The sequence below is a fragment of the Castanea sativa genome, chromosome 11 (genome assembly GCF_040712315.1).
Source record: "Castanea sativa cultivar Marrone di Chiusa Pesio chromosome 11, ASM4071231v1".
Classification (NCBI taxonomy): Eukaryota; Viridiplantae; Streptophyta; class Magnoliopsida; order Fagales; family Fagaceae; genus Castanea; species Castanea sativa.
In genome coordinates this window covers 58,020,821-58,035,420 of record NC_134023.1, presented here as the reverse complement: position 1 = coordinate 58,035,420, position 14,600 = coordinate 58,020,821, and the positions used below count along the sequence as shown (strand labels likewise).

General features: G+C 38.2%; 1 pseudogene; it reads left to right on the top strand.

The window, feature by feature from the left end:
* Window positions 1-3,131: 3,131 nt before the first annotated feature.
* On the top strand, window positions 3,132-7,265 carry LOC142616794 (F-box protein CPR1-like; annotated as a pseudogene).
* The last annotated feature ends 7,335 nt before the right edge of the window (window positions 7,266-14,600 follow it).

The window sequence follows — 14,600 nt, the reverse complement described above, 5'->3', positions numbered from 1 at the left end:
GCCACTATCGCTCAACTAGAGCCGATATTAGGCAATGATCTATCTCTCTGGAAGGGGCCCTAAACAATCCTTCCAGCCTTAGCAACTTCATAATGTCAATCACCCGATTATCTCCCATCTGAATGCTTGTCATCTCCTTAGTGCGACCACAGCACGTAAGTGGGCCCGAGTCCTGCAAAATCCATAAAAATTATAGCGGTTGTTACAACTACAAATACAACTTTGAAAGAACTTGCCAACTAAAAGTCAAAGACAACGTAAAAATTAAAACGGTTATTAGAACTAGATATTTCACCTCGCCATTCCAAATGTCCTCTAATCGATGATATCGTTGTCGCGTCAACAGTGACTCATCAAGCGGACCAGGGTGCAAGATCTGTGGCTCGTCATCAATCCGCGGCTCCATACTGCAAACATTCAGATACTCAACTGTGAGATCATTAATAGTGTGGGGGCAAAGGAATGCTATTCTACATACAACGAAAATCTATACTGAAAAGCAGCTTATTGGCATTATTTAAAAAAGGATGCTAAAAGAATGGAAAGCAAGAAGAAGTACAGCCTTGATCTTTTATGTTCCTATGTTTACCTATTCACTTTTTTTTCTTTTTTTTTTTGTGGATGTTTTTTGAATTTACTGAATTGATCCTATCTGGGTTTGCAGACTTTTTGATTATTTCTGAATTGGTTTCATTTGACATTTGTTACTTAGTGACTGAAACAGTAAAAATTTTGATGTCTCAAGCTGGTTAATAGGATAATTTGGTAATTGTGAGTAAGCACTCTAATTTAGTTACTGCTTGATTATGGCCATCTTTTTAATGGATTCCTATGGAGAAATCTAGAGCTTGTGCAATTAAAAAATCCCATGAAAGTTTGATGGGTTTTTTTTTTTTTGGTTAGGTAAGATGTTGAAGTCACTAAAATAAGATGAAACCATAACATAACTGTTAAGAGGAGATTCAATTTGAACAATGCCTTCTTAGCTGCATTTATCAGTTCCTTTTTTTTATATATACAAATTAATAATAACACCATCTCAAATTGCTTTATCACATAAAATCATCAAACACAACCTTGTGAATAAACAAATCCACCAGAGTCTAGAGTAGAATTCCATAAGGGTTGTCTTAATTTGGTCAAAAAATAGGCAACTATTGTCTTCAATATAAATATGAAAAAGTTGACCCCCCCTGCATGGTTGAATAAGCTGCATTATATTTTTGAATAAAATTTCCCTGGAACAATCTACTTGCTGATAAATTGAAAATCACGATTGTCTTGTCACTTCTACATGCAAATGCTTTAAAACTTGCTTGCCAATACCTGTATCCAAGCCCTCTCCTAAAAATGTTCCTCAACATAAATTGACTAATACATCTAGTTTCCCTTTTCAATTACACCCTTATTAATGCAACTAAGCACTTACGTAAGGATGTTTTGGTTATTTTCTTGTAAACTTTTGCAACATATGCATATGAATCACATAAGCTAGTGCCCAAGAGCTTTGTATTTAGTGTTTAAAATTTTTGTTGCTACAATAAAAGGACTCTACTGCCATGTATATGAACCATTCCTTGTTGATTTAATAGTTAATACCAAGTAATAGGTGTGCCAAGTGGTGGGTTTTTCATGTTTGTGGCAAGCAGATTTGCTAAGGAAGTTTTTTGTTTTTTCACATTCTATTGTTGGCAATACTACATAATTATAGCTGATAGGAAAGAAAATCTTCTCATCAAGGTTTGTTCCACCTGAATTTTGTGATAGAGAATTTGCCAATTTTTATGTGTGATAAGTTGATCCCTGTTATTTTGAGATCATATTTAGTATTAAGAGTTTTCCTTGAATTAGTACCACTCTTGGGGCCTGCACAATGCTTTGCCCCTAATGTCCAATCAACTAATGTGCCTGAACACATTTCAAGGAAAATCATCTATCTCTGGGTTTGAGTGGCATTTCACCCTAATAACAACAATTTCTACCCTCTGCCCAAATGGAGGGCTAAGCTGAAAAGAAAACAACAGCAAAAAAACTAGTTGTAATGATTTGCTTTTGAAACATTGAGATATCTAAATAAAAAATAAATAAAAAAACTCTCTCCGACCACTCTCATTCCAAATTTCCAATTATTAGTATTATTTTATTCTATAACAACACTCTCCGACGACTAAACGGAAACTCTCATTCCAAACGAAGCACTCGACCCATTATAAACAAGACCCAAATCAGAAAAACAACACTGAACTAAAAATCCTTTCTTTCCTGATTTGTACTGGGTCTCCACTCTCCAACTCAATCAAAATTTGAAAAAGCAAAAAAGAAACTAAAACAAAAGCAAAAGCTTGGGGTTGCAAAAGCAAACAATGGCGGCTTACTCGGGAATGAGCATGGGAGAGACGCACAGAAATAATAATAATAAGTAATGCTTGATTAGGCTTGATGAAAAATATAAACAATAGTTTTAATGCAACGGTGTATACCAAACTTTCAACGATCAAACTTTCTTAGCATTCAAGAGGGAAAATTTGAAAAGGATTTACCTTGGTACAAATACTGTGGAATAAACCGAATCGGAGAGAAAGTCTGAATCTTGAAGGGACTGGTGTGAGAATAGAATGAGGAGAGTATCCGTTAGAGTGAGCATCAAAGAGAGAGAGTCGAGTGAGAGTAACTGAGTGGGAGTGAGGAGAGAGCTCTAGACAGGTATAGGTGAGATTTTAGATTTGAAGTGGTCAAAAGCGTGTTTCTGAAAGGGGGGGGTATAAAAACAATGACTAGATATCGAGTTTTAGAAACTCGATTTTGTAAACATAATCGAGTACTAAAAACTCGATTTTTAGTTTAATCTCGAGTTTTAGAAACTCGATTTTGCAAGAATCCACATGGAAAAATTTGTCCACGTCAGTAAATGAAAAACCCCATAATCGAGTACTAAAAACTCAATTTTCAGTTTAATCTTGAGTTTTAGAAACTCAAGTTGTTAGTTTCCCATTTTCTTCCAAAACCAGCCATCTAACGAAATCTTTAGCACAGTATTGTTATTTGGAAAGGGTGTTCTCTCCATCTATCTTAGTGTTCCAAATTGAAAATATCAGAAAAGGCTTGAAATTGGAATAGGGTTAGGAATAGGAATGTCAGACTATCTCCCAAAGGAAGTGGTGCTGGAAATTCTGCACAGACTTCCCGTCAAATCCCTAATTCGATTCAGGAGCGTTTCTAAATCATGGAACTCTCTAATTACAAGCTCTGCCTTCATCAATTCCCATCTCACTCGATCACTTTCACTTCCTTCCAACTCCAGCAAATTAATTGTTAGGCACTGCCTTGATAATTCTTATGTAAATTACTTCAAATTAATTGACGATAACAATGACTCATTTGATCAAATCCAAAACATTGAGCTCCCACGCAGGAATCGCCGTATCAAATCTTTTATGCTAATTGGTTCCGTGAATGGCTTGTTCAGCCTATATGATCAAGAGCGCTATATTCTTTGGAATCCCTCTATTAGAAAATTTATTACCCTTCCAAAGCCTTGCTCATTCATTGGGTTTTGTCGCCATGCATTCGGGTTTGATCCGCGAACTAATGATTATAAGGTAGTGAGGATTGCATTTCCAAGTCGAATTAGTATGTCTGAAGAGGCCAAACCACCTCTAATTGAGGTTTACTCTCTCAATGAGGGGTGTTGGAGAATTACTAGTGCCTCTTTTCCTCCGGGTATTAAAGTTACTGATTGGTGTCGCCCAGCAGCTTTTTTAAATGGGGCAGTCCATTTTGCGGCGGAATATGAGAACAAGCCCGGTGGCCCTTGTGGCCCATTGGTTTTGTCATTCAATTTGCTTGATGAGGTTTGTCATGTGATATCATTGCCAAATGTTACATTCAAATGGACTAACAATGTTCATACCTCAGTAATTGGGGGATTGCTTTCTCTATTATTTTATTATCGTAGGCATGCAGACAACAATTGTTGTGCCATTTGGGTGATGAAAGAGTATGGAGTTGTTGATTCTTGGACTAAACAGTTCACTGTTGATCTCAACAGAGGAGGAGAAATTATAAGGGTATTAGGTCTCCAAAAGAATGGTAATATATTAGTGGAGGCACTATTATCAGGACCATCTCGTTGTGAGCTCTCTTCATATGACCCTAAGAGTGAACAAGTTAAGAATTTGGGGATTTGTGGGAGTTTATACGATTTTCGTGTTGATAATTATATGGAGAACCTTGGCTTACTCGACAAACCAAATGAGACAGTTTCCGAAAGGAGAGTGAGCAGGAAGAGGAAATGCAGGTATAAGCTTGATTTAACTCAAAATTTCAGCATTTACTTATCTCAGTTTTATCTAATTCTTGGTATATACTAGAGACTATTGTGTGGTTATAAGTAAACATGGAGTTCCAAACCTCAATATACTGTTTTCAGATGTTAATTTGTTATCAAAAGAGTGGTCAGAATTTTTAAATACAATTCTTTTGTTTTGCATGCTGGAATTGGTAAATATAAGTGAAAGATTGATGTTATTCCCTTTTTCATACACTGAACTTGTCACATCTAATCCCTTTTTAATATCAAATGTGTTTCTTTTTCCATTTCACTAGACATGCTAAGATTTTTCTGATATGATCTGCCTTTGCCTTTTGATACTCTGTTTTGTTCGTGAAATGTTTTGCTTCAATGTAAATTAAACAAAGTATAGAATGATGCCAAACATTTAAAAGTATTATTAGCCATGTAACTGTAGGTAGAGTCATGACGGTATAGAACCCCAAATACTGTATTTTGACGACAGCCAAACCTCCCTGTTCAACAGTCCAGGAGGCCAGAGCACTCTGAGGCATCACCCAAACTAACCCAAACATACCAAACCCCATTGACCATATATCGTACGCAAAACAACAATGGAGTAACAGGTGATCAGCAGACACACCACTCTGTTTAGACATGCAACACCAATCTACCACACACAATCCTTGCACACGGAGATTATCCATGTTTAAAATTTTCCCCTCAGTGGTTGTCCATGTAGAGCAATTTATCTTCCTTGGGACCTTTGCCTTCCATATAGGCTTCCAAGGAAAAGAATAATAACCAGTAGGAGATAGAGCTTTATAATAAGATTTAACCTCAAAACCTCCACTTGTGGTCCCGGGGGGGGGGGGGGGGGCCATCTTAAAAGTATCCTCTGCACTCCTATTTTTGCAGAATATCAATAGTTGAAGAAAGACTGCATAGATTCCAACTCCCAGTCTTCACAGGGCCTTGTAAATATGTCATTTCAAAAAACAGACCCATTCTGTGACTGCATTACATCTGCCACCGCAGCATTTTTATCCCTGGCCAACTGGAATAGGTTCAGAAAGCATCATGTCCTCACACCAACAATCGAACCAAAAAAGAATATTAGCACCTCTCACCACAACAAACTTTAAAATCTGGACCAGCCTATTCCACCTGTTTTGAATGTATTTCTATAAGCTGACCCCATGGGACACTGGCACCAGTAACTCATCTGTCATCCAATTACCCCACATGCTACCATAGTTTGAAGCAATTACTATACGCCAGTAGGCATTCTTCTCAGTCAAATGTCGCCAAAGCCACTTCCCAAGCAAGGCTTGATTGAAACGAACCAAGCTTTAAAAACCCAAACCTCCTTCCTGAATGAACATTGGACGTAGGTGCAGTGAGAAATGGGCAAGTGGCCCCACACTTTAATGTAGGGGTGTGGGTAAAGAAGATAGTCTTGAAGACTAAGTGGGTAGATGACAAATCTAGAGAAACTAAGCATACTAAATATAAATTGTGAGATACAGGGAATAAGAACAATAGATTTCAGGTAGGGATGGTTGTAGAGAAAAGCTGTAAAGTGGAAGCTGTCAAATTAAGAAAATAGGAGATAGACTTTTTTTAATATAATTTGTCTAGGGGAAGTGACAACCAACTCAGTTAGCATTAATGTTCCTCAAATAGATTTAGAAGAATTCATTAAGAAATAATATTGGGAGGGTACGAATGAGTTTATTCAAAGTATATCAAAAAGGATAAAGGTTTTTATTGGGGGAGGCTTGAATGGTCATGTTGCGATAGATACTGGGGAATTGAGGAAGTACATGGAGGGCAGGGATATAAAATAAGAAATGAGCTGCTTTAAGCAGTCTTTCTCAGAATTCACTTTTTTGAGATGAGGTCATTCACCCTTAAAGTTGATTCTTCTTCATGCCTAAAACATTTGGAGTAGGTAAAGTCATCCACCTCATCCCTTTATACGTTTGTAATTTTGCAGATTAATCTGCAAGAAATTTGAAAACAATATACGTCTTCAGAACTTCCTTTTTCTCTTGTTTAAATGGTTGGTTATGTGGATTTTCTATAATGGGTTGCTTTCTAATATGATAATTATTGGTTTTACTTTGTGGTTCAATTCATTTTTGTATCTTAACCATCCAAGCCTTTTGGTGTATCTAGTGCTACAAAATTTCCAGTTGACTTCAGACAAAGAGATATGCCAGCTACAAGAGGCAAAACACCTGCTACAAGAGCTACAACTGACAATTCTACATCAGCAAGAGGCAATACTACACACCGGGAGAGCACTCCAGCTACAAGAGGCATATCTATATGAACTGGAGACAATACTACAGCAGCAGACAGAGAAAATAGCCACTTTGATATCACAAGTGGTGATAATGGAGACTGCAGAATCAAAATTGGTCTTTTTAACTCAACGATTAAAGGGCCAGGTTATTATCTCAGTGTGCTTTTATTAATATATATATATATATATATATATATATATATATATATATATTATGTGCTTTTGAATGTAAATGTAGTACTTTATGCAGTTTATAAGAGTTATGTTATATTGTTAATTGGATTTATTTATCTTATATTTTAGGCTGAAGTAGAGACAATGCTACAACAGCAGACAGAGAAAATGACCTCTTTAAAACCACAATTGGAGAAAATGGACACTACAAAATCAAAATTGGTATCTTTGATTCAACAATTCAGGGGTCAAGTAATTACTTTGTCGTGCTTTTGTTATAAATATATATATATATATATATATATATATATATATATTTAATGTAGTAATACTTTATGCAGTATTTAGAGTTGTGTTATAATGTTAATTGGAGTTAATCTCATATTTTAGGCTGGAGAGGTGTTTAGTGGCGTTAGAGATCAAAGTTCAACACAAGTACAACAAAGATCCTCTTCTGCAGGCCAGCTAATGTGACCTTGCAGTGGGCAGTGAGGTTTTTTGCAGTATATGGACTTTTTTTTTTTGAAAATTATGGTCTTAAATTTGACACTTGTAAAATTTGTGATGGATATGATAGGTAGTTTTTTTTTGTAAGTAATCTTCAATGACTTTAGTAAATTATGTATTATGATGTGACATTCTTTTTTTTTTTCTAAAAAAAAAGATGGTTTTATTTGATTAGTTTTTATTTATATTTTTACTAAAATCGATATAAATAAATAAATAAAATAAAATAAAATAAAAGATAATAAGGCTACTTTCAATGATGAAACGCACTGCCTAACTGGCTAAACAGTTATGGTTCATAATGATTTAGGAAAAATTACAATTTACCTCATATAGCATATAATTAGGGGAAACAAAAAATGTCCAAATTTAAATTCTCAATAAGAATTTGGGGATTCGTGGGAGGCTGCACTATTTTCATGTTGATAATTATGTGGAGAACCTTGTCTTACTCAACAAACCGAATGATGCAGTTTCCAAAAGGGGAGCGTGCAGGAAGAGGAAATGCAGGTAAAATCATGATTCAACTCAAAATTTCGGGATTTACTTTTCTCAGTTCTATCTTTTTCTTGGTATATACTAGATACTGCTATGTGGCTATAAGTAAATATTTTCAGACCTCAATATACTGCTCTCAGATGTTAATTTGTTACCAGCTTGATATAAAGAGTGGTCAGAAGTTCCATAGATCAGTTGCTTGCGCTCTTTAGTTGATTTCTTTTTTATTGGTCTCAGGCTTAGGGACTCACCTCTAGCGATTCTCTCCCTTCTTTCCTTTGTTCTGTCCACTTTTTAATTAGTTTTCTTTTCTCTTTTGTTTTTCCATTGTAATTTTTGGTTTGCTTCCTCATGCATAAAGTGGCCAGTTGAATATACATCTTTCATACTTATCAAAAAAATAGTGGTCAGAAGTTTAAATGCAATTTTGTGGTTGTTGTTGATGATGAGATTAAACATTTGCAAGATGGAAACAGTAAATATAAAAGAAAGTCTGATGTTATTATCTTTTTCTATATGCCAAACTTGTCACAACTAATCCATATTCAATTTCAAAATGTGTTTTATGGTTCCTGTTTCATTAGAATTGCTTAGATTTTACTAATCAAAAAAAAATTAGACTTGCATAGATTTTTTTGATATGATCATCCATTGCCTTCTGATTTTGTGTTTTGTACATGACTTGTTATTTTGTATCAATGTACATTCACAAAGTATAAGAAGAACCTATCGAGTGAGAGAGAGAAAGAGATGAGGCCCAAACATTTAAAAGTTTTTGTAACGATTTAACTATAGGTAGAATCATGAATTTTTGTTAGGGGTTTGATTGATTAAATGTATTACGTTGTATTGAGTGTGGGAGTTGCATTAGGGTGACCCTAGTGACAATGCTAGGGTTTGTTGTAAAAGAGTAATAAATAATGGGGTTTGCCCAAAAAAATATGGAAAGATTATTGATATTAATGGTGCTGGGAGGATAAATTGGACCTTCTTCAGCTTATTCAATAATTTTTTATTTTGGCTTTTCAATTGTATCTTATTAGGATTTTGCTGAGAAAATTTTGAAATAGAACTATGCACATAGAATAGGATTGTCATTGGGCCTCACCCCTTAATGTATCTGTAAAAATTTTATTTTACTGATAAAATAAAGTATAGGATAGGATTTTTTGATTGTTACACAGTCAGGTCTACTCTAGGGTGAAAATCAGATCTATGGTTATGTTATATAAAAGGAAGAAGATGAGAGTGTAAGCACTATGGTTATGTTTGTTTCATGGATAATCAGGGGAAAGAAAGTGAGTTTCAAGAATATTTTCTGTTCTTTTAGCAGTAGGGCCTTTGGCCAATCCTGTAACAGAGTGTTTTAAAAACTAGCAAAACATGTTGCACCAGCATAGAAGGCAACTTCTAGGTTATTAATGTATCTTGAGATATGTTAAGAGCAAAATTTTTATAAATGAAGAGTATTAATGCATTTATTTTCTAAGCATCAGTGGTCATTTTCAAGGGATTAGAAAATTTAAGAAACATATCCATAATGAATAATGAAGTCGAAGTTGCTTTACTTCACTTTTACCTTGGGTTGCTCAATTAGTTATTTGCTGGTTCATTATATGTCTGAATATACAGATGTCTTTATTTTTTTGTTTGAGAAAAAAGGGCCATGACGTCTCCCTAGAAGTGTATGTGGTATGTGAAGCATAACTCGGACATTTGGAACTTGGTTCCGGGGTGCTTAATGTGGATTGTGTGGTTGGAACGAAATCGTCGATCCTTTGAGGACAAAGAGAAGACGTTGGATGAATTAAAGCTTTTATGCCATCGTAGCCTTTTGGAGTGGTCTCAGTGTTGGGATTTTACTAATTGTTCTTCTCTCTTTGTGTTTTTGTCCTCCCTTAGTTTAGTTTCCTGACTTCTTTCTGTTTGTTGTGCTGTTTGTTCCTTTTTTGTTTTTTATAGTTGTTCATCATCATGAACTCATTGTATTCCTCTTTTTTCTATCATTTATAAAAGTTTTCTTTTTTTTTGATAAGTAAGAATTATATATATACGAACGGCTACTCTATGCCTGAAAAACACAGAGCAACCCAGAAAATGCAAGAAGAAAAAACAAAGAGAAACAAGAGAGAAAACCAAACAACAAAGAAATTATAAAAGGAAAAGAGAGCAGAGAAAAGAAGGGAGGGAATCACTAGACTTGAGTCCCCACGCCCGAGACCAATCAAAAAGAGATCCACTAAAAGAAACAAGCAACTGATCACTAGAGCAATCCAAATCCTCAAAAGTCCTCCAATTCCGCTCCTTCCAAATACACCAAAGGATGCACAACGGGACTAAATTGCAGATCTGAGACGAATGCTTCCCTAGCCAATTCCACCATCCAAAAAGCAAGTCTGGAATCGATCTAGGCATCACCCAAGCCAGGCCGAAAGTTATAAAAACAAAACTCCATAACCAATAGGCCACCTCACAATGAAGAAGTAAATGATCTACCGTCTCTCCACAATGACGGCACATAATGCACCAATCCACAAAATCCAATCTCCTCAATCTCAGATTGTCTCCCGTTAGAATCTTATTCCAAGCTACACACCAAACAAAAAAAGAAACTCGCCTAGGGGCTTTTACTCTCCAAATAGCTTTCCAAGGAAAGATGGTTGAAGGGGAGTTTCTTAATTTGTAATAGTACGACCGGATGTCAAAAGCCCCATTAGACTTCAATTTTCATCTCATCCGGTCTCCAACATCCATAAGAGGGGTTAAAGCACCCAATAAGCGAAGAAATTGCAGCCCTTCATCCATCTCCCAATCATTAAAAAATCTGTTAAAACGAACATTCCAAGATCTTCTATCCTCCGCCCCCTGCCTATGCAGAGAAGCTTCAACAGAAGCCTCCTTATCAATGGCTATGCCATACAGCCTTGGAAAAGCCAATTGAAAAGGTTGATCCCCATACCACCCATCCTGCCAAAACCTCACCCTATTCCCCAACCCAACCACAAACTGACAATTTTTGCTGAAATCCTCCCAACCCATGCGGATACTTCTCCACAAACCACACCCATGAGCTCCCCTACCCAGCTTTGAGGTTCATCCTCCCCAGTCTTCCCCATATTTTGAGGCTACTACCCGCCTCCATAACCGACCATCTTCCTTACCAAACCGCCACAACCATTTCCCCAATAAAGCCTTATTAAAGGTAGTGAGTTTCCTTATCCCTAAGCCACTATTGGCTATAGGCGCACAAACTTTATCCCATCCTACCAAATGAATCTTGCTATCTTCCCATAGGAAGTCTCTTTGCAACTTTTCAATTTTATTAGCCACATGAGTAGAAATTGTGAATAACGATAGAAAGTAAGTCGGAAGACTAGAAAGCGTACTCTTAAGTAACATCAATCGACCCCCCTTAGACAGGTACAACTTCTTCCACCCAGATAATTTCCGCTTAAAATTTTCCAAAATTGTATTCCAAATTGAAGGGGAATTGTGAGAAGCCCCCAGCGGCATGCCAAGATACAACATAGGTAAAGATTCAACTCTGCAGCCCAAAATATCAGCCAGAGCATGCACATCACCAACCTCCCCTATAGGAACCATTTCGCTCTTATGCACATTGACCTTCAAACCTGTTACCGCCTGAAAACTAAGGAGCAACAATCGAATATGAAGAATTTGCTCCGCATCTGCATCACAAAAGAGGATAGTATTATTTGCAAATAATAGATGTGAAACACGTTCCCCACCATCCCTCCTACCCCCAAGATTAAAACCGCGAATCAATCCAGCTCCCTCCATTCTTCTCAACATCCTACTAAACACCTCCATCAAGATCAAAAACAGCATAGGAGATAGCGGATCTCCTTGTCTTAAACCCCTTGAGCTGCCAAAGAAATCAGCTGGAGACCCATTAATCAAAACAGAGAACTGAACTGTGGATATACAAGAACGAATCCACTTACACCACTTCACTCCAAAACCCATCCTATTCAGCAGATACAATAACGCCTCCCAATTCACATGATCGTAAGCTTTCTCCATGTCGAGCTTACAAATGACTCCAGGAACCCTGCTCTTCCTACGACTATCCACACACTCATTCGCAATAAGAACCGAGTCAAGGATTTGTCTCCCACCCACAAAGCTATTCTGATTCTCAGAAATCAACTGATCTAAAACCACTCTCAAGCGATTTGCCAAGACCTTAGCCAAAATTTTATACACACTCCCCACTAAACTTATAGGTCGAAAATCTCTAATATTGGAGGCACCATTCTTTTTAGGAATTAAAGCAATGAAGGTCGCATTGAGGGATTTTTCAAACTTGCAATGATGGAAAAACTCTTTAAAGACCGCTAGGACATCTTTCTCCACTACCTTCCAACAATGATGATAGAACACCATAGTGAACCCATCCGGACCTGGCGCTTTGTCCCCTTCCAAATCCCTAACAACTTGAAGAATCTCCTCTCTCTCAAACTTCCTTTCAAGCCAAACCCTCTCCAAATTCCCAATACGATCAAAATTCAAACCCTCCACCAAAGGCCTCCACTCCTCAGTCTCCTTGTACAAATTTTTATAAAATTGTACAACTTGATAAGTTACCTCGGAGGCCTCCTTAAAAACCACCCCATCCACCTCCAAGTTCCTTAGATGATTAGACCTTCTATAGGAGTTAGCCATTTTGTGGAAGAACTTGGTGTTATTATCTCCTTCCTTGATACATAACATCCTAGATTTTTGTCTCCAGGAAATTTCTTCTAAGGATAGAAGATGCTCCACCTGGGACCGCAAACCAGCCCTATGAACTTTCTCCCCATCGGAGAGACCAAAATCCCCCTCCTTAGCGTCTAATGTTATCAACTCCTCCAGTAGTTGCTTCTTATGACGCGCTACATTACCAAACTCTCAACGATTCCATTGCACAATATTCTGTTTCAGAGCCATTAATTTTTTCGCAAGCACAAAACTAGGAGCACCTACAAAGGAATGTCGATTCCACCAGGTTTGAACTCTATCCACAAATCCCTCCGACTTCAACCACATATTTTCAAATTTGAACGGACTTTTTCCCCTTGCCATTCCCCCTGCCTCTAAGAGAATTGGACTGTGATCTGAAACAGTACGGGGTAAAATCCTTTGAGTAACATCTGGGAAATGATCCTCCCAATCTGGGGTAACCAAAGCTCTGTCAATCCTAGACATCATAGGTTGATCAAAACCACTGGACCAAGTAAAGCTACCTCCTTCCAAAGGCAAATCAACCAAGTTAAGGTCCTCAACAAATTCAGAAAATATTTTCATAGCCGTGGTCAAACGAGTCTCGCCCCTGCGCTCACTAGGAAAGCGAACTATATTAAAGTCCCCAAAGCAACACCACGGAATCCTCCAACACTGCTGAACTCCCACTAACTCATCCCACATGAGACCCCTCTCAACATTCTCATTTGGGTCATAAACGCCTGAGCAAGCCTAAATAAACCCATCCCCCACCCCTTTCCACTTTACCGACACTGAGAATATATCAACCATAATCTCCACCTTATCCAAAACCCTTTTGTCCCACGTAAGCAAAATACCACCAGCAGTCCGATCAGCCTCCAAGGCAGCCCAATCCACATAAGGACAACCCCACAAACTACAAATTAGTTGTCTATTCATGCTAGCAATTTTTGTCTCTTGTAAACAAACAACATCACACCTCCACTCTCGCAACAAGTTCTTCACCACAAGACGTTTCCGAGGATCATTTAAACCTCTAACATTCCACGAAATATCTTCATAAACACTAAAAAATCCCCAACTACAGACACCATCACAAGACCACCCTCTATCTTCTGTCATAATTCACCGAAGAAATCAAGTTATGCAGCTCTCTGCATCCCTTATTCTTGGACTTAGCCACCTTTTTGCTGCCCATTACTTTCCTGTGTAACACATTGGCTGCCTCCATCTCTGATTCAAGCCTCTGTAAGAAAGCAATGCACAATTCCTTATGTCAAGTCATAGATAACCCAACCAATTTACTAAAACCAGGAATTCTGTATTTCACCCACCTAGAAATATCTGTGTTAGTCTCAATACTTAAAACCTCATCGACCTCCTCCAGCTCTGCCAAGGTTGTCGGCGCATTTGGATCAAAAATTTGCAGAGGAAAGGCAACCGACAAATTTGTTTCACCAACACCCGCATAAAAAACAGCTGCTTCCTCCACAAGCATAACCTCCCTAGGAAGGCAGAGTTCCTTCCCATGAGAAGAATTGACCTCCTGACCCACTACCCCCAAGCCCCTTGGTCTAGCTCGCACCAACTCCAGAATGAGGTCAGGGAGAAAAGGTCCTAACGACCGTGGCACTAAATTGAGAGTCAACATCCTTTTACCTTCAAAGGCCAACCCACCCAGCAATAAAGAGAAGCCCAAAAAACTGTTCCGGTCAACAATAAGCCTGCTGACCATCATCGGAGAAGGCTCGGTACACCCCGACACTCCTACCATCGAAACCACCTGAGACCCGGTACCACCCACCTCCTGTAGCGGCAACCCAGAGCCCATCGGGGGCACCGAGAAGTTCGAACCACCAATCTCGGCCTGAGTTCGAGCCCTCGGTGACCTCACAGGACTTCCGGCCACCAGTAGTGGCATCTCGGAGCCCCTCGTGCTCAGTCCGGTACAACGCACCTCCAGTACCGGCAAAACCGAGCACATCGGAGTCACCAGAGGCTCCGAGAAGCTCGAGCCACCAATCTCGGCCTGAAACCGTGCCGTCGGTGACCTCCTCAGACCTCCGGCCACCTGTGTCGGCCTCTCGGGATACT